The sequence below is a fragment of the Columba livia genome, chromosome 6 (genome assembly GCF_036013475.1).
Source record: "Columba livia isolate bColLiv1 breed racing homer chromosome 6, bColLiv1.pat.W.v2, whole genome shotgun sequence".
Taxonomy (NCBI): Eukaryota; Metazoa; Chordata; class Aves; order Columbiformes; family Columbidae; genus Columba; species Columba livia.
In genome coordinates, this window is record NC_088607.1 from 2,556,157 (window position 1) to 2,575,862 (window position 19,706).

Genomic DNA, 19,706 nt, shown 5'->3' on the forward strand with positions numbered 1-19,706 from the left:
ATTTCCTTGAGCTGATAGCAAAAATAATGTGATAATGCATGAGAAGCCCTACTGTAACACTGCCAGCGTGTAACTGTAGAGTTTTCACTCAATGGCAGGGAGAGAATGAGGCTCTTCTGACTTGGGAAGTCAAAAATGAGACTTGATGTAAAATGCATTGCAAAAAGAAACAAGCACCGTGAATTCAGCTACTTACCAATAACTTTTGCTCAGCAGCAAATCTGTCAACTCATTTGTTTTTCACTCCTGCTAGATTGGAAGCAGTGCAGAACAGATCCTTTAAAATCATTTATTATCATATCCTCTCTTGTTTGCTCGTGCTGGCAGAATCTCCACCGTAAGTGATGGTCCTGTAACGACTCCAAATTGGCTTTAGGAGTTATTTTGCAAAACTAAAAGGCAGCAATCAGAAATACATCACCTGCTCTCTGCTGACTTTTCCAGGGCCAGGAAAGAGAGTTTAAAGTAGAGAGGGCACATGATAAGACTCAATGGCACCCACCTCCTCACGGAGCATCTTCTTTATGCCATCAGCACCACTCATCATCTTTAATTTTAGAGACAACTGGGCTACAGTTGCTATTACAACTGCCATTATGTTTTCAGCAGTACTGATTAATCTCACAAGTTTTTTTTAACAGCATAGCATGTTCATCACTGAGGTAATGTGCAAGAGAAAAAGAGATAAAGGAGAAATGGTCATTGACGTTATTAATATATTGATTGGAGTAAAGAGCCTGGATTCTGTTTCCAGCTCTGTCACACTTTCGATTGGCCTTGAGCTTCTCCCTTTCTTCATCCCATTTCCTCACCTGTGCAATTAGGACAATAATAATTCCTCACCCCTCACATTTGTGCAGTGACGGGTGACAGAGGTTATCTTTTGACAGCATTAAAGCACCTTTTCTGAACCCACTTTGGTAGGATGTAATACAAATATAACCTTTTCCTACACTGCAAAATCATTTTCCTCAAAAGATAATTAAAAACCTGTATGAGTATGGCTCAGAAGCTGCTGAGGATTTTAAATCACCTTACCATATATTATTGGTATCTGCAAGAGCCATACAATAATTGAGGTTGGAAAGGATCTCTGAGGTGGTCTGATCCACCCAGAGAAACAGTTTGACACTTTTATTCCCAGATAGTAAAACTGCACAATACATTTGTCTGTTCATTAATCAGAGATACAACCCAGAGCAGCTGAAGACGAGACCATCCTGCTGCACACCAGTGAGAAGACCTCTGTTCTCAGGGAAATTAAGGTGAGTTGTCTAGTTCCATCAATAATTATTATCTTTGTTTCAATTCTTTTTCAGCAGCCTTTACTCATCCTTTAACTAAACCCCAGGACTCTTGAGCCTTTCTGGAAATTTTTGCTTCTTTTACTCTTCCCCTTCAGCATCACTTTCCTCCTTTGCCTTCATCTTCTTCTGCAGAACATCCTACAATGGACCTTCAACTTCTGACAATGAGGTCAATGGTTGAGCAGCTTATCCACATAGACAGTTTAATGTCTGTTTTTATACAAATAACTCGCAAATCTACCTCTCCGGTCACAATTTGTCTCCTTTCATTCAGCCTTGTCTTTCACTCTCTCTGTTGACACCTATTCCTGAATGTCTTGGTGCAAATTCTAATTTAAAGTGACCAAAATTGGATCCTGATCTTTCCTCTTAAGACATCCTCCTTTCCAAATTCCCTGTCAGCCCTGTCAATACTCTCATCTTTCCTGTCATTCAGAACTGTAAATGAAGGGGTCACCCATGATGACATCCTACCTTTACAATTTTAGCCAATTAATGGTGAATAGGGTGACAGAGAAATGAAGATAATGAGTAGCTGTGCTAATATTTGTAAATATATCTGTGAACTTTGGTTTTTATCAGTAAAAAGTGTTATCTTAGTACAGTTGCTTAGCCTTATACCTAGATGAGCTAAATCTACTATAAAATCTGGAAATAAAACCTAGAAACCATTACAGATTTTATCTAACTTCTCCAGAAAAAAAAAAATGTCAGATATTAGCAAGAAAGGTTTTAAAAAGGTCCCTAATTAGGAGAGGGTGCTAATGGATAGTTTATAAGGTGAAACATAAGAGTTTATATGTTTGATTTGGACTTTTAGAAAGGCAATGCATTCACAATAACCACACGTACATCTAACTCTTTCCCAGAAGAGGATATAAATTCCAAGTTGTATTATGGGTAAGAATGAAACTCCTATAAATTTATACACCCTATAGCAACAGGGACCTCATCAAGGTCATATATGTGCTTCCACTATACTAAATTAACACAAATACCGTTAACCAGGACCTGTCTGGTGATACTGGTTTGCAGGGAGGGGTGCGGGCAGAGCGCAGGTAGGGAGCTCGGCGGAGGGCTCAGCGCCGCGTCCGTCGACAGAGCATCTGTTCACGCACCGCAGGATCCCAGCAGTCGGCATGTTCTTCCCTGATCCGTGCCCAGGTGGTGTTGTCAGGCAGAGAGATGGGGGGAAAGAAAAACTAATAAATCAGACAAGCGCAGGGAAGGGAATGTCAGGCAGCGCGAGGCCAGAACGCGGCTCTTCCCACAGAAGGAAATCGGTGGAAGGACTCATAAAAGGATGAGACTCTCAAGTTCTGATGCCGCCGTCCCCTCACAACAACCCCTTTCCTGGTTATTAGTGCAGGGCAAAGGGCACAAATTCTTGTGAAAACTCTCATTTAAACATTTTTTTTTTTAAATCTAATATCTCCAAGGTTTTCTGCTTCCATTCCTACTTGCTACAGCAGCTTTTTAAACATAATAATTCCTGACTGAGACTGCCAGGCTCTGTCATGTGGAGAAGCTCCACGGTGCTGGTCCCGCTGCACCTCACACATGCCTCCTGGCTGTAGATGCTTTCAAGATCCCCCAAAGGCCCCTCCACTCTGTCAGAAAATAAGTGAGCATCTTGTTTCTGTGCATGTTGTTTTCTAACTTGCTTTTTTTTTTTAATATAAGTTCTGGAACAAACTAAGACATCGCCTTGAAATGGGAAAAAAATGTGCACTCTGCTGACTGCCAGGCCGTGCAGATATTTGAGGAGCGTCAACTGAAGTTCTCCTGGCTGAGCGGTACTTTGAATCAGATAAGAGTGTTCAAAGCTCATGACAAGCATGAAACTACAAACAGCTTTGCAGAGGTGGTTTTGGTCCTGCAAAGATACTTAACATAGATCAGACAAATCAAAGTCTTACACAACCTGAGCTGGCTCGTTTAACTTGATGTAAATGCATCTTGAAACTCAAGATGATGCTGAGTGCTTGGATAAAAAGAAAGCAGGCGCTTCCTAGATACCACAAAGGAAAATTAAGAGTAGATCTGCACAATCTTTTCCAATCAAAGACTCATTTTGGATTCTACCAAAGTGCAAAGGAAAGCAAGGTTTGTCATATTTTTCACAAAACAGAGAGCATACCCCAGCGTTGCCTGTTGCTAAATCATCACGATGTTCATGTGAGTGCAGAGACTTGAGTTTCTCCCTGTGATCTGTGGTGAAATTTCCTACATCCGAGATGAATAATCTGACCACATTGCAATTTTTGCACTTTCATACATTGAACATCCTGAAATTGAGACTTGTCTTGGCACAGAAGTTTTATCAAAATGGGAAGTTTGGTCTTTTCTAGCAGATGCACCTTTACCAGGGCACAAAGGGAAAGGAACAAAACTGTTCCAGGCAGGCCAGCTCAAGGAGGTGTAAATCATAAAATAAAGCAACTTCAATATGTATCTTCCATCACTTAGAATCTGTAATAGTCTGTGAGACTTCTCTAAACAGGTACTGCTCTTCGCATTGCACATATATGCCTTTTCCATTGCCCTGGTAGGACCACCTCATCATCACCACCAGTATTGAGCATTTCTGTAAAAGTTACACTTAATTCGTATTAAAAAAAAATAAAAATAATGCAGAAATAAAAAGAATTCAAGTCCCATGCAGTGCACTGGCTCTGGTTAGCCTGGGGCAGAGGCAAGAAGTGGCCTCGTGGGTTCAGCCCCTCCACTCTTGGCTCTGCTGGAGCTGGATGAAGCAATGGGCACCATCAAGGCAGCAGAACACCTGTCTGCCATCTTTCCATAAATCAAAAACTGGACACAGAAAAGCTGTGGTATCACTTGTAAAACTTGTAAGAAGCAGCTAAGGATCAATATCAGCTCAATCATTTAAAAAACCAACCAACTAACCAACCCACCAAACCAAAAACCAAAATCAAAGAAGAGGGAACAATCTGCCCTGAGGCAATGCTGCATTTTGTCAGGAGCAGATCTGCCTTTGCAGCCTTTTGTCAGCAACTTACTTCACACCTAGTTTTGGTGAAATTTGCATTAAAAGCAACAGCTTCACACCTTGACTCGGCCTCACCAGCACCAGTCCTGAGTCTTGCCTTCACCAGCACAAACCCAACGAGGACGGGTCGATGTCACTGTTGCCTGTGTCCCCTCTGGCACCCAGGAATGGGGACAAGAAGCTGTCACCCTCCTTCTGTGTCCTTGGCGTTTCCCCAAATTTTGTCCCCTTTGTCCTGGCAGAGAAGCGTGTCCACAGCAGCAGGACCACATCACCCAGAGCAGGGGCTTGTTTTGTCTTACTTTGCCAGCTTTTAGTAGCTGATGCCTAAAATCACATATCTGCCCTATGTGCTAAAGAAACCCTTGAATTTGTTTGCATCAGGGCTGCTGCTGGTTGCTGCTATGCCCCGGAGTGGGTGGGATGCTCTACAAGAGCAGCGTATAAATACACACTAGCAGTTTATTCCATATCAAAGCACTTTGATTTACTTAGGAAATAAAGTACCTTCTCTCGCTCCATTCAAATGTTATATACAGATTTAATCACAAACCCCATGATACTCAGCATTCCCCACAAAGCTGTGCTTTTCTACATCTCATATTCCTTTCCTTTTCCTTTTTTTTTAAGTACCCATAAGGTTTAAAGAAAATAAAAACAACACAAACAAACAAAACCCACAAAACAACAACAACCAGAAGGCAAATACGAGGATGCCAATGACATTTTTCTTCCTATAATCTTATTCTTAAACCAAAAGACACAATCTGGGAGACTCACCTCAATTCCTGAATGGCTGGGATCGCTTGTGCATTATGAGACATGCTCCATCAATGGCATATTGCACATTATAAAGAATTGAATGCCACAAGCGACTTGAAATTGCAGCAGCAAAAAGGTGCACAGTCTGCTGGGGTAAAAAGGGTAAAACGAGCAGGAAGGGAACAGAAGCAAGGTCCTGGATTCAATTTAGGAGAAGAAAGGGGTCCCATGAAAGCAATAAAAGCTCAGGAAAAGGAGTATAGAGAAAAAGAGGAAAAAAGAGAAGGCTGAAACAAAGATACTTATGTGAACCACCAAAGCTTTGTCAGGATCGAACTTTGGAACTTTCTGAGGTTCCAAATGAATCATTCAATCCCGGACTCCAACCACATCCCCACGCTCCCTCCTCCTCCTCTCCAGCCCTTCTTCACTGTTCTCTCCCCAAAAGCCCTTTCTCAGTCCCCAGGTAAGGGAGCTGCGATTCAGCTTGGTCCCTGCTCCTGGGTCTCCAGGATTTAGCGTGGAGAGACCTTTGGAACGGGTCCGAGCTCAAGAGGCAGCAGAAGGAAAAGCAGGTGCAGCAGCTGAGCAAAAATCTGTTCAGCCCTCTCTGCTTGACTAGATACAGTATATTTAAGAGAGATTGCACTTACTGCCTCTCTTGTTCTTAAAAACATACTGTTTTATATATGCACACACATATTCTAAAAGCATGTGGGATAATTCATGCAAAAGACACAGTATCAGAAGAAGTTCTCGCATGTATTTGGTATGATTCTGGCAAAATTCCTCCCTCAGTTCCACTTCTGAATGGCACAAAGCACTTATTGTTGATTATTGAGCAGATAAAGAGATAAAAGCAATAGCAAACCTTGGCCTTTCTTTTCAGAAACACCTTTGAGTGTGTTTCTCTTTGCTGGGGGTTGTCTCTAAGCACCTTACCAAGGTTCCCTAATGGCTTGGGGTCATTCTTAGATAGTCCAACATCAACACCTTCTGGTTTATTGGAATACAAGTTTTCTTCAGTAGTTTCAAAAGTTCTCAATCTTTGGAAACCGTACTGACCGCATCCTATATTAGCATATCCTCTGATCTTGGTTAATTACTCGTTTTCTCCATAAATATTGTCAGGGAATTCTCACTTAAAACAGACTACACCTCTGAGCTCTTGTTTTAAGTGTCATTCAGCCACTGGCATTACAGTTTCCAAAAGCATCCTTGGTAGTCATTAGCAGTGAGGCCCTTGAAAACTTCTCACTCCCTCTTCTTTACATCTTGTTTACATTTCTTGAATCACTTTTTTTTTGTGATTTTCTTGCCTCCCACGTCAACAGCGGGGAGTTTGAGAGCAGATGTAGGAACAAGCGACAGCAGGTTGTGACAGAGGGGTGAAATAACCATTAAGCAACTCAAGATCAAAACGCAGACGTAGCCTTTAAATTTGACTACAAGTAATATACAGAACGTACCTGTTATTTTAAGCAGTTTTCTCTTTCTTGAATGTCTGGTGGCAGGCAAATTTTGTAGTCAGAATTCAGCGTTGCTTTAATTCGCATGTTGTTTACCCATACATTTGTTTCTCCACACGCCGTGCTTGCTGCTAAATGTCTATTCCTAAACCAGTAATCACAGCTGTAAGGGGGGAAAAAAAATAATAATAATTAAAAAATTACAATTTATACCTTATGCCCATGATTTTTCCCAAGATGATGTACATTCCCTTTACCCAGCCCTGGCAATCATCACCCTTGCACTTTTGAGGAAGAGTTAGCCTGGATTGCCTGATTTCCAGGTCAAATCTATGTCTATTAGACAAAAACTGACACTCAAATTACCATCAAAATCAAAGCTGGCAGTAGGCTGGGAATTGTTAGAGCCAGGGAGAGACTGATCCAGCGCCAAGGGATGTCTCTGGGAATTAGCACATTGCCGTCAATACGTTAGAATCACGGGATGGTTTGGGTTGGAGAGACGTTCCCAGCTCCCCCAGTGCCCCCCCTGCCATGAGCAGGGACATCTTCAGCAGCTCAGGTTGCTCAGAGCCCCGTCCAGCCTGGCCTGGGATGTCTCCAGGGATGGTTCATCCACCACCTCTCTGGCCAACCTGGGCCAGGCTCTCACCACCCTCAGGGCCAACAATTCCTTCTTCATGTCCAACCTAGGGGTACAGCACCCTCAACCATCTTGTGATGAGCAGTGCCTTTGATGCAAGAATACAGTCATCTTGTGAAAAATGAGCAGTAATTTATTATAACGCCCTTCAACAAAGGCATTACATGAAGAATATACTGGATCGTTGACAAATGTGTCAAAAAAGACCAGACACCAAACTCGGCTTAAGTCTCTTCTCTGTATTTCCTGGGATGAGAGATCGACCCTACCACTAACCCCTGGCGCATGATAGAGGGAAAGGCGAGAACTTCCATGCCTGCAAAGGTTTCTGCTTAGAACACGGCCACACAATAAAGGCGGGTTCAAGGTATGAAAAAAGAAGCCAAGGATTTAAAACTTTGCTCATATATATTCTTCAAGTGGTGTTTAATACCGCTCCTTTTGTTTGTTTTGACAATGGATCTTATCTTTTGGTAAGGGCTGTGTTCAGGACTATTATTACCCTCTATAAAAGCCTCATAGTCTTTCTTTCCACTTGTTCAGCACACCAGAGTGGCATAGCAAATTTAATCGAAGAACGCAGCTCCAGGGAGAGCCTTTGGAGACTCTCCCCTTTTTCATAAAGCTGTTATCTCCCCTTCCTTGTGTTGGGGATGCATAAAAATCACAAAAAAGTCATTCTGAGTATATTCTTCCTGATAATTATTGTCAGACTCCGAGATAAGTACCCTACGTGATGTAATGTGTGTTAGACCCGGCTCTCTGAATGCAAATCCTGCAACACTTATAGGCCCAAACAATGGTCGCCCTAAACACTAGGGCCTGGTATTTTGCCACAGACAAGAGAGAGCTTTGATTTTTTGTGTTTCGATAAGGCGCAATCTGGGTGCCTTTATCTCAGCTGTTATATTTAAAGATGACATTCTAGCCTTGCAGCCTCGCCTATTGTTTTGACCCTGATTATCTCCAAATGTTGTTGTTTAGTCAAACTCACCGGTTTAATGAAAGGCCTGCTCCCAATTTAAGGAAAATTATTTAAATGCAGAGTATCCTATACACGGTGGCTTCGAAAAGAACTAGGCGGTTAATCAAAAGTTAATTGTATAATTCTCATGCAGATTAGGGCCTCTTGCAAATGAATCCCAGGTTGTGATTATTAAAAAAAGGGAAAGTGCTGGAGTAATGCACAAGGGTCTCCAGTCTGGTAAACAATCAGCTAAGGTTTAATTTGTGGTAAACAAAGTGCTGATACACTAGGGGTCTCCAAAGGAGACAAAAAGGTGAAAATAAATTAAAAAACAACATCCAGATATGATCTTTTTGTTTTTAGGCATCTTTCAAAAACACAGGCTAAATGAATAAAAAGTAATCCATTAATATTTACTGGCAGCATCCTGGCAAAATGCAAATGATAGCAATTCTATAATTATACTCCAGCCCTTGGACAGGGACCCTGATCACGCAATGTCACCACCACCTCCAATAAACATCTATGTGGTGCTCCTGCGTAAAATAAATGGCTATAATGAACAGTTTCATTAATCACAAACTGTTTCTCTATATGCCAATAAACAACCTTGGCAGAAAAGGGCACGAGCGGTACATTTAAAGCCTCTACGTGGGCTTTAAAATTATCCGTTTGAGCAAAGGAATAAAGTAGTAGTGCTTTCCATGCCAAAAAAAATCATTGTCGAGTTAAAAAAAATAGAGTTGTTGCTCAAGTCAATCTTTATATTGAAGTGGTGAAAATTATAGCAAGTTGTTTTCCCCAGTTATAGCTACTTATGATGAAAAGTGAAAGTGATGTGAACACAGTTCGGGGAAGGTCATATGTGACTGCAAAGCCCACTGCTGTCATGGGGGATAGTGAGAAGCAGCAACACTTGTCTGGCTGCCCAGAATTAGTCTATTATTAGCGTTATTTGTTTACTGATGACAATATGCTGGGTCCTGTCAAAACCAGGAAGCAGCAGCATCCCCCGGTGAAGACACGAGCTGCTGTTAAACCCTTGTCCCATAGCAGCTCCATCCCGGGATGCAGGCGCTTGGTCCTCAACCTTCACAGGACGGTTGGGGTCGAAAGGGACCTCTGGAGATCATCTGGTCCAACCCACCTTCTCGCTTTTCACTTGGTAGAGTGAATCTGAGCTGTAATTTTTCTCTGCAGACTCATCCTTTTAGCTGTTAATTAAGAACAGGAGCCTCAGCCAAACATGGGTCATTTAAGCAAAAGCTTCATAGATGGTCACACTCTGGGTAATATCCTAAAAGAGGAAAGAATTATATTGGAGAGTTATATTTATATACCCACAGGCACAAAAATACATACACATCTATAAACAGATAAATAACACATATGGATATATATGTATGAATTAAACCATAAAAATAATTTAAGGTATTCTACGCAAAGCAGATTTTCGGGGAGAAACAGCACTGCTATGACAGCGGTCACTGTCAGATCAGCAATTGAACATTAGCAGAACATGCTGAGGTTTTACCAGGATTTGGCCCAGTTTCTGAATGCGTGAAATTAAATATGGAAGCAGGGATGTAAACAGCGAATAACTGCAAGAATCTCTCGTTCTGCCTTCAGTTATAAAATGCTATCATCAACTACAGTTTCAAGAGGAAATGGATACAACTCATTTCTAAATACTCAGAAATGTTTAAAAATATGATAATCTGCAACGCACAAGGATTCAACAGTAACCATCGCAAATTTTAAAGAGGCTATTTATATAAAAGATAACCACCAAAAACAGCAAAGCTGTCTGTAACTCATGTTGCAGCCTTCATCTGGAGGTGAAGGGAACGCTACGTGACAGTAATTAGTAATTAAAGGCAAACATGTTTAGTTGCCAGTAAATTTTTAAAGATTACTAAGAATCAACAAAATTTGTCTCTAAAGGGAGCTCACTTTGTTTGTTTGTCTTTTACACTATCATTCTTACTTAAAACATTTTATTTCAAAGGAAAAGAAAAATGTTGCTTCACAAATAAAAGCCCAGGATGTATTAATTGCACTTTACTAACTTTACAAAAATATTCAATGCCATATATATGTATTATCGTAATAATTTTCCAGGGAGCTGAATTCTGTCTGAAAATATTTCCGAGCTCCACTGCAATATTAATATGTGCATCTATGGGTACCCTTGAAATATAGGACAAGTAAATAACTCTGCCGCAAAAATCTGCTGTGTTGGGTCCTTTGCATGGAGTTTATTTCTCAATAACCTCTGCAACCACATCTGCAAGTCACCTGCGACCATCTGCCCCCTTATTATTATTATTATTTGCAGGGGTTTTCTCCGTGTTCATAAGAGCAAAAGCAAAGGAGATTTCCTACAAAAAGCCAAAAACCCAGAGCCATGATAGCGGCTCCCAGAGCGGCAGGTGGGAGCCCTGAGGCTGTACCAGGGGGTAGTTTTAAAAGACCAGGGAACATATATAGAGATATATATACATATAAACATTTATAAACTGTGCATTGCTCCAGACGGGCAACACACCACAAAGAGTTTGTAATTATTATTTCTTTTAACAGAGGAAGCCCAGAACAACAGAGACCTTTAAATAGCACTGCCCAGGGTGCAGGTAAGGGTAACGTTGACTTTTCAAATATTTCAATCAGACCATCGCAGATACCTAATAAATCTTACATCAGAGAAAGACTTCTGAAACGAAATTGTTCAGTAATATGCATTTTCGATCAAAACACAGGGGAGACTTTAAAAATTTACTGTGCATAAATAAAATATTTGATCTTTCTGATTCTTATTTCCCAAACCCTCACAGACACTTCATACTAATATTGACATTTAACTCTGATATTGATGTCGGAATGATAAAACAGAACGGCACGCTCTAAATATTTTAACAGGATGCAGTGGGATGTTTCCACAACAATATGTGTTTTCTAAGGGTTTTTTGGGATAACTTCTCCACCAGTGCAATATGTGAGTGTATTGGGGCTGTTCCACGCCTGAGGAGGTGACGGCAGCTGGTGAAGTGGATGGAGCACAAGTGTGATGGAGCGGCTGAGGGACCTGGGGGGTTCAGCTGGAGAACAGGAGCTGAGGGGAGACCTTCTGATCTCTGAACTGCCTGAAAGGAGCTTGGAGCCAGGGGGGTCGGGCTCTGCTCCCCAGGAACAAGCGCCAGGAGCAGAGGAAACGGCCTCAAGTTGCGCCAGGGGAGGTTGAGGTTGGATGTGGGGAACAATTTCTTCCCCAAAGGGCTGTGGGGCATTGGAACAGGCTGCCCAGGGCAGTGCTGGAGTCACCATCCCTGGAGGCGTTGGACAGACACGGGGATGAAGTTCTCAGGGACACGTTTTATAGAATTACAGAATCATTTTGTTTGGAAGAGATCCTTAAAATCATCGAGCCCAACAGTTAACCCAACCCTGGCACTAACCCATGTCCCTGAGAACCTCATCTACATGTCTGTTCAACACCTCCAGGGATGGTGACTCCATTGCTGCCCTGGGCAGCCTGTTCCGCTGATTCGCAACTCCATGATTCTTATTTCCCAAACCCTTGCAGACACTTCATACTAATATTGACATTAAACTCTGATATTGATGTTGGAATGATAAAACAGAACTGCAGGCTCCAAATATTTTAACAGGAGGCCATGAAGAAATGTTCCTAATAACCAATCTGATAGTGGTGAACTTTGCAGTGGTGAGTTAACAGATGGACTTGATGACCTTAAAAGGTCTTTTTCAGCATCGGGTTTAGGGGCAATGTTTGCAAAAGTCACCGAGAACTGAGATGGCTCCTACCTCACCCACAGTGTTCATGGTCCTCTGCTGCTGTCTGGGTCCAGGTGAGTCTGGAGAGATGCTCCAAGGGTCCTTGGCCAACTGTTCAAAGGTTCGGTCTTCTCCTTAATGGCAGCACCCACGGCAGATCCTGGGAGCACAGAAATTCAAAATGCCCTGCAGATGCACGTCTCCGGTGGGGTCTGGTTCCATGCACCACGTCCTTATGGATCAGGTGAGCTGAGAAATCTACAGAAAGCCACAATTCTTGCTAAAGCACATTAGATGACTGCTTAGGGCAACAACTAAAAGCACAGTCTCCATGGCATGTCTTCCTGTTTCTACAAGAACATTACACACTTTGTTGAATTTTATTTTCTTAAAAAGTTATTTACATTTCAGCATGTTCTCTTTTCATTGTGAAGGAAAAAGTAAGCGACCAGAGCCAACATCAAAATATAGTATCTAATCTACTTTAAAAATCAGAAAAAAATGTCAAATAATTAGAGCCAGGTTGCACGGGAATCGTTACAGAAATCAATGTCCAACATCAGGAAAGTATCTACAAAGCAGCAGATGGTCACTAGTAAAATAAAGAACATGAGAACTAAAATACTGTCTGTCAGGGGGAAAAAAAAAGAGATTGTGAATTTTCCTCAGGGGAAGAAAAAACTAATCAAAATTAGATTTTTCAATTTTGTTATAAGCTTGTTCTGCTAATCCATATCTGAGCACAAAGGTGAGCTGCAGGGTCAGCAGCGTGTCCTGGCCAGTGTGCCCATGTCCCAAGAGCTCCTCCTGCCTCCACATGACCAGAGGCACCTGGTTCTGAGCTACACAGCCAGCAAATCCAAAGCAAAAATTTCTCAAAATACATGTTTGAAAAGAATGTAACATAAGGAGTGAAGGAAGGAATCACAGTCTCACTGGTGCACCTGCCCTGGCCAGGACCAAGCCACCAGCACCCTTTGGTTGTGCCATCTCTGGAGCTCAGACACTTTTCCAGGTGGAGCAGGGCCAACTGAGTGACCTGGATGGTTTCTCCTCATCGTACTTGGCATTTTCACCACTCTTCAACACGTGGCTGACTTTATGGGGTCTTCTTTTCCAGGGCAGGAAGGCTGGGAGGTCTTTGCAAAGCCATGTGGCGTTTCTCTGGTTTTCTCACTTGGTCACATCTCCAACACGCACTTTGGGTCACGCATAGAGCGTACAAAATTCTGGATTCAGCCCAGTGATGGGAAACTAGGAACAAATAAACACGTTTTAAAAAAATCAATTCAGTAAAGCACAGAGTTAAACTAGAAAATACAACTCATATCTTATCAGTAACCAAAGGGTCATTTTTAATTGTTCAAAACCAATTTGTGACTTAGGGGAGAAGCCTTTTACTACCTGTGACCTCATTTACAGGGGATCACGCACAAACACGATCAGTTTGGCAGAAATTTTTGGTTGGTTTTGTTTGTATCTGGATATCCCTTTGATCTGTGTGAACCAGCCACTATTCCTGTTATTTCAACTAAGGAATAACTCCATTACCTGGAAATTAATGGCTGGACAAATGGAATCCTAAGCACTCTCAGTATGAATTTGGCATATCTATAAAGCAGTGAGATCATTTTCTTGATTTGATATTTATGTTGAGTTTTAAGACACTGAGGTCACCTATGCAAATCCCCCTACTGGCAGCTTAAGTGCAGATAATATGCAGAGGTATTAATTTGGTAATTTATACTCTTCCATGAATCAGTCATAGAAACAGTCGATGGTTCTATTCCTGAACGCCAAGGCTGTAGAAAAGCAGGTTAGACAGCAAATATAAATCAAAATTAGAAAGCATGCAATGATAAATATCTTGAAGATCCTGTTTTGCGTTGTACTTTATTTCTCCCATCTATTAGATACCAGATCAGTATTTCTGCTTTTGCAACAAAACCTGAAATAGTTGTAAGTTCATACAAAATGAATTTGGCCATATAGCTTCATGGGTGCTACACTTTGTGCAACAACCTATGGAGGAGTCGTAATTCATCTTTAATTCATTTAAAATAAAGTGACTGCATGACATCACTCTGACATCTCCTGAGATAGTAAGAGCTAGCTGATGTCACACACATTCTAAGTAAATGTGTCAAAATATATTAGCGATAGATTTTTATCTGGCCAGCTACCAAATTAAGTCAACAGACAACAAACCGGGTTGAAAGCAAACATTTCCATTTTTACAGTCAGTCTCAAAAGGGAAAGAACAAATTATTTATAACGCTGCAATTTTTACATGCAGGCAAGACCTTTCTGTTAAGGCTTTAGGAAAAAGAAAACAAGGACCGTATTACAAGCAAGCTTATTTTCAAGTCTGCACAAATTCCAATTTCTTAGGTGTACAAGGCAGCATTCCCAGAAGACCATGATTCATAATTCTGTCTAGAAATGGGCTAAGTATCACTTGCTGGCTTAATGTGAACATTGTGAGAGCTTGGGAAAAAGACCAGATTTTTCTTTTGGTTTTTGGTGGTTGTTTTTACAGAGACAGACACAGTTTCCGTCTCTCTCATCCCAGCCCTGCTGTGAATCACACACACAAATTCTGGCACCTCTCAAATTTGCATTTCACCCAACCCTAAAAGGCAAATGGCAGTGGCTTCGCAAGCCTGGAGAGACTAATTCCAAAGAGTCTGAACCTCTGTCACGCAGCTTGCTGCAGCTTTAAATAATAAATAACTTGGTTTCCACATTATTGACCCATTTGTCATACAAGCCGATGGTAGCAGAGCGCGGTGCCCGTCTCCGTCCCCACAAACTCCGTGTCCCCGTCCCCACATGTTGCATGGCAGAGAGATTTAACACCAAACCCAGCATCAGATGGAAAGCACCTATCTTGGTTTTACCTCCAGTATATCGTTAGCTTCATGCCTGTGTTTTTTCCCAGAGATAAAGCGTACCAGAGTCCTTCAGCAGGAATATCTGATAGCACAGATTGCAGCAGAGGTGACATCTCAAGCTGCGCCACCCCGGTGACTCCAGCCCCCAAACCCACTTGCTCTTAATTTGCTCGAATTCCTGTGGGGCTGAAATTTTCCATGTTCGCTCTCTCCGCCCAGAGGCAAACACTTACCTCTCAAAGAGTCAACACAACCTATTTTGCTCTCTGCGAATGGTTACCAAAAAGTTTGCTTTAGTCCCTCAATCAAGAAACGTTCACCTGCAGTTCGGTGGCTGAGTGGTTTCGACCACTCCCCAGACATTAATGGCTTTGAGGAGCAAATAAAGTTTGAAGGAAATGATCTTGCTGGGTTGGGAACTCCAATTCTCCCAAATTTTGTCAGAAAGCTCATTTGCAGTATTGGATTTTTAGCTAGGATTTTAATTTAGATCACTGCTGTGGGCACTGGTTATTCAGAAACTCGTTTAAAATTGTTCAACTCAATGTATTTTTTTAGAGAACGCCATATAGACCAAAGCCTTTCCTGCTCTGTAGACATTATGGAGCACATGGTGTGTTTTGTAGAAGGGATTTGTAGAACTGTCCTTGTGTTAAATATCTTTATTGCCCGTTTTTGGGCAGAATCCTGCATATCAGTGAGATCTCGCTGTCTGCACCCAGAAATGGTCGTGTCTAGATTTGTTTGTACTAGGTAAGTAAAGAGGAAAGAAAATGTTATTGTGCTAAACTTTGCTAAAATTGTATTGGAGTAAATGCTGGTGAACTGAATTTTATACTAAGGGGAAAATCCCCTAGAAAATAGATGAAGCTTAAATGACACTGAAAGAGAATGACTGTTAGTTAAACAAACCGGCGCAAACACAAATTTTACTTAATAGAAATGTGTTTATCTAGTGCCAAGGAGTTAACCAGGTATTAAATAAGCAGAAATTATCCAGCCTTTAAATACACTCTGCCAAATAAAGATTAAGAGATTTCCTGGGTACCCAAGAGAGTTTGGTCGCAGGGAACCGGTTTCAGAAACATCAAACTGAACAGCTCTGGAAGTTTCAGCGTTAATTTTCGTGTTCCTCTTTAATCGAGAAAAATGTTGTGCAAAACATTTAACTGGATTTAGAGTTTGAAAACAGAGCTAGTTGGTGGTCAGGAATTTAAGAGGAAAGGTTCTTCTTACACCACCAAGCTCTTCCCTTTTCTTATGGTTTGTTTTCTTGGGTTTTGGTGGTTTGAATTGCCTCTGCTGGATATAGTCTCTCTTGATATGGCAAATGCTCTGTTAAATAATACGAGCATAATCATTCATCATCATGTACGATGCAAATGTGTTCACGAATTGTACTTTCTAACCACACTTGTGTAAAATCCCTTATTTTCACCGGGACAACCCAAAAAATGCCAACCGTGGGTGGATAGTTCTGAATTCCCCTCAAAAATGGCTGTTTGTAGTGTCACAACTTTGAAAGATTTGAACTAAATGGGGAATGATGACCAAAACAGTATGAGAATTCAATTTTTTCTTGCCATAGGTCAACAGCCACACATGACATCGGTATCGCTTTCTGCATTTTTTGCAGTTGTTTTTCACCAAATGCTTCTGATTTTGAACATCTGCAGTAATGGCTTTTCGCACGGGCCAGCACGGCCCTGGCACACACGTTTTGCCCCGTTTAAGAATTGTGTGTATGCCCCATGAGTGATGCTGAACGTCACATTTGCCTTGGTTGTATTTCAGTTATCCCTGGTCATTCGGTATATTTTAACTATATATATTACCAGGAGCTCATTTTATAGAAGGACACAATGACACTATGTATGGAAACAATTCCAGAGCAGTGTTTAATGACTGTAATTGTCCTGATCTCATGGCCGTGCAGAGGAACAGTGATGATGGTTTTCACTTTAGATATTTTTTTACATCAGAACTCAGCTACCACTTCAATTCCATGTACTGCTTTAGTGTCCCAATGCTGCTCCACTGTTGCTATTTCCTACAAAGTTTTGTCACTGATCGTGCCACATTTTGAGAGAGCAAAGCTTATCTATAGGTCTTTATATAAATCTGTAAGGCTGTTCAAGGCTCTTTTCATAGGGGAGAGTCTGAAACAAGGCCCAGCTTTCGCATGTTAAGCTCAGACTAAACCATCAAGCCATGCAGACACCTGTCCTTGTACAGCTGTCCTCTTTGTGTGCAGCAAAACATTTGATAAAATCTGATTGTCACCTGGCATAACGGACAAAATCACCAATATTTTCAAGCTTTTCTGGGCCCCCATGTTAGTACAGAGGTTTACAAAAGCCTTTTCCTCTATTGATAACCAAGGCTTTATCTAACACAGCAAAGCTCACAAGTAAGACCGAGAACCAAACTGACTTTCTGGAGGACTCTTTGCAAGCAGCCTCACTAACAAATGAACAAGGTGATTTTTTTTTTCCAGTAAAGGTTTTCTTTCAGTGGAAAGTTACAATAAAACATAATGTGTAATAGTAGAAGTGCAACAAAACAAATATTTTTCCTAACGCTTTAAGAATGCTACTCCAAATTGTATATATACAATAGACATAAACTTACGAGCTTGATTGCACATAAATGCACATTTCAAAAGCTGCTACAAACACTCGTCTATGTTACGGGTTCCCCATGAAACAAATGTCCTCATTCAGTCTTTCTGCTGTGGAATGTGCTGGGATTTTATGGGTCGGGTCCAAAGCCTCCTGGAAGTCAATCCATTGACTTCATGTTGCTTTGAATTAAACTCATCTTGACCTAAAGCACCAACTCCTTCTGTGGGTTGAGACCTGGAAATACATGCTATTTTGTCCTCTAACCCCAAATAAATTGATTCCTAGTTGTGTATAAAGTCCCAGCTCTCTGTCCCAATTTTTCCATTTGCTGGTACATTTTTACCATTGTGTTAGAGACAACGGACAGCATCGAGGGGATCGCAACTACTACATAAAGACAGGAACCTCCACAAAAGTAAATGAGAGTCCAAATCCTGGACTGTTTCCTTTTCTGGCCCTTTTTTTGGGTCTTCAGCACGTGAAGGTTTTGCTCAAGAAGCGACAATCGTACCCTAGATTAACCATAGATGGGGCCTGAACAGGATCGTTGTAATGAAAAAGTAGAACAGGGGTTGGTAACGGTGTCCAAATATTACAGCAGGAAACTGGGCATGTCTGTCCAGCTTGAATATAAACCTGTACACCAGTTTTCATGCCACATTTATTTGAACATAATCCTGAAGAATCACTTTCTGATACTCACAAGCACAAGATCAAGCTATTCTGATGAGAGTAAAAAGTGTTCATCAAGGTCTGCTGCTATTTTTTAATGGGACTGCTCAGGATTAATGGAAGATACCCTCTGAAGTCGAACTATGTAATATTTTCTTGAAACTTCAATAAACTATATAACATTCAGGTCAAGAAATCTGACAGTTAATGCCTTAACATAGTCCGGCTGCACAACATTTCACAGGTTCACACTTCATCTGATATAAACAAACACAGACCCGTCATTCCAAGTGGAACAACACGACCACATTGACCTCGATCAGATGCCAACTTAGTTCTACAACACCACTAAAACACATGCTGTTGTGGAAACTTTTGAGTCCACAACACTATAAACACATACATTTTTTGCTCTCTGTTCCTCACAAAAATTTAGTTCTACTCATTGTAACAACCCTACCAAGCACGTCACGTTATTCAGGAGTTCCCATGCTCATTTCTTCAAAGAAAAATGAATTCTATGTAAAACAAACTTATTCATTGACAATTATGTCTACATTATTTTAGTAGTTCAAGCTAGTTAAATTGTACTTGAAGACGTCAGACCAAGATCTTAGCAGATTTGCATGTATAGCAGCTTGGAGAGATCTGTTTAGACAGATCGAGCTACTTCCTTCTATTTATCTTTTTGCTCTGTAGAACGTTATTCCTCCATGTCGTGCTTTATTTCCTGGCACTTTCAAACACCATGTAACAGCATTCTGTAGGTCAGAGCTTGCTAGATATAGCACAAAGGTTCAAGACCCAAGGAGCACAGAGTCACCAAACGAGCACAACGCATTAAATGCCAACGCCACATTGCAGGAGGGCAGGAAGAACGTTGAGCTGACAAAACACAAGTTGGGGAGAAATATTCCAGAGAGAGATATTTTAATTATGCTGAGGAGAGCACAGCTGGTGGCAAATCTGTCCTGTAAGTGATCTCAACCTTGACCCACCTTTTGTCTCCCATTTCTTTCTGGGCAGCACTTTGGGCATCATCCTCAAAGCCACATGGTCTCTAGTTTATCTGCTTTTCCTCAGTCACCACTACACGATATGATTGGATGCAACACATCGGAACAGAAAAGTCTCCATAATAACCAGTTATGATAGTAAAACCTTTGACTGACTCCTGATGACTAAATAATTTTGTATAGTTGCAAAGACTTAAGTCATCGGGTCTAATTCTCATTTAGGTGAACGTGAAAACACTATCTTTTTTTCCCTTTTGAGCACAAGAAAACTAAAGCACGTTTTTAAAAATTACACTCCTGGGTGACAAATATTTTTGAATGTTTAAAGAAACATAGCCTCTAGATAAAACAAAATGATTTTAAATCAAGTTCTGGCCACAGGAAGTATCGCAGTTCATTTTTGCTACTGTTTTTGAATGAGCACCAAAGTGCAGCTCCCTGGAGACGTGTACTCAATATGTGCTCAGAATCAATTTGTGGCACATCGCAGTGACAGACTGGACTGGAGCAGCTACGGTCTGTTGTGTCAATGTATATTTTGGGC

The 19,706-nt window shown here is 41.2% G+C and overlaps 1 long non-coding RNA gene across 1 annotated transcript in view; it reads right to left on the bottom strand.

The window, feature by feature from the left end:
• LOC110363080 (uncharacterized) overlaps positions 1-19,706 on the bottom strand; it is a 115,079-nt gene that overhangs the window by 88,155 nt on the left and 7,218 nt on the right. Inside the window, exons 3-5 of the long non-coding RNA XR_010473361.1 lie at positions 11,987-13,210; positions 9,309-9,458; positions 197-6,714 (exon numbers count right to left, since the gene is read on the bottom strand). This is a non-coding gene — a long non-coding RNA (uncharacterized LOC110363080). The remainder of the gene's footprint in view (positions 1-196; positions 6,715-9,308; positions 9,459-11,986; positions 13,211-19,706) is intronic.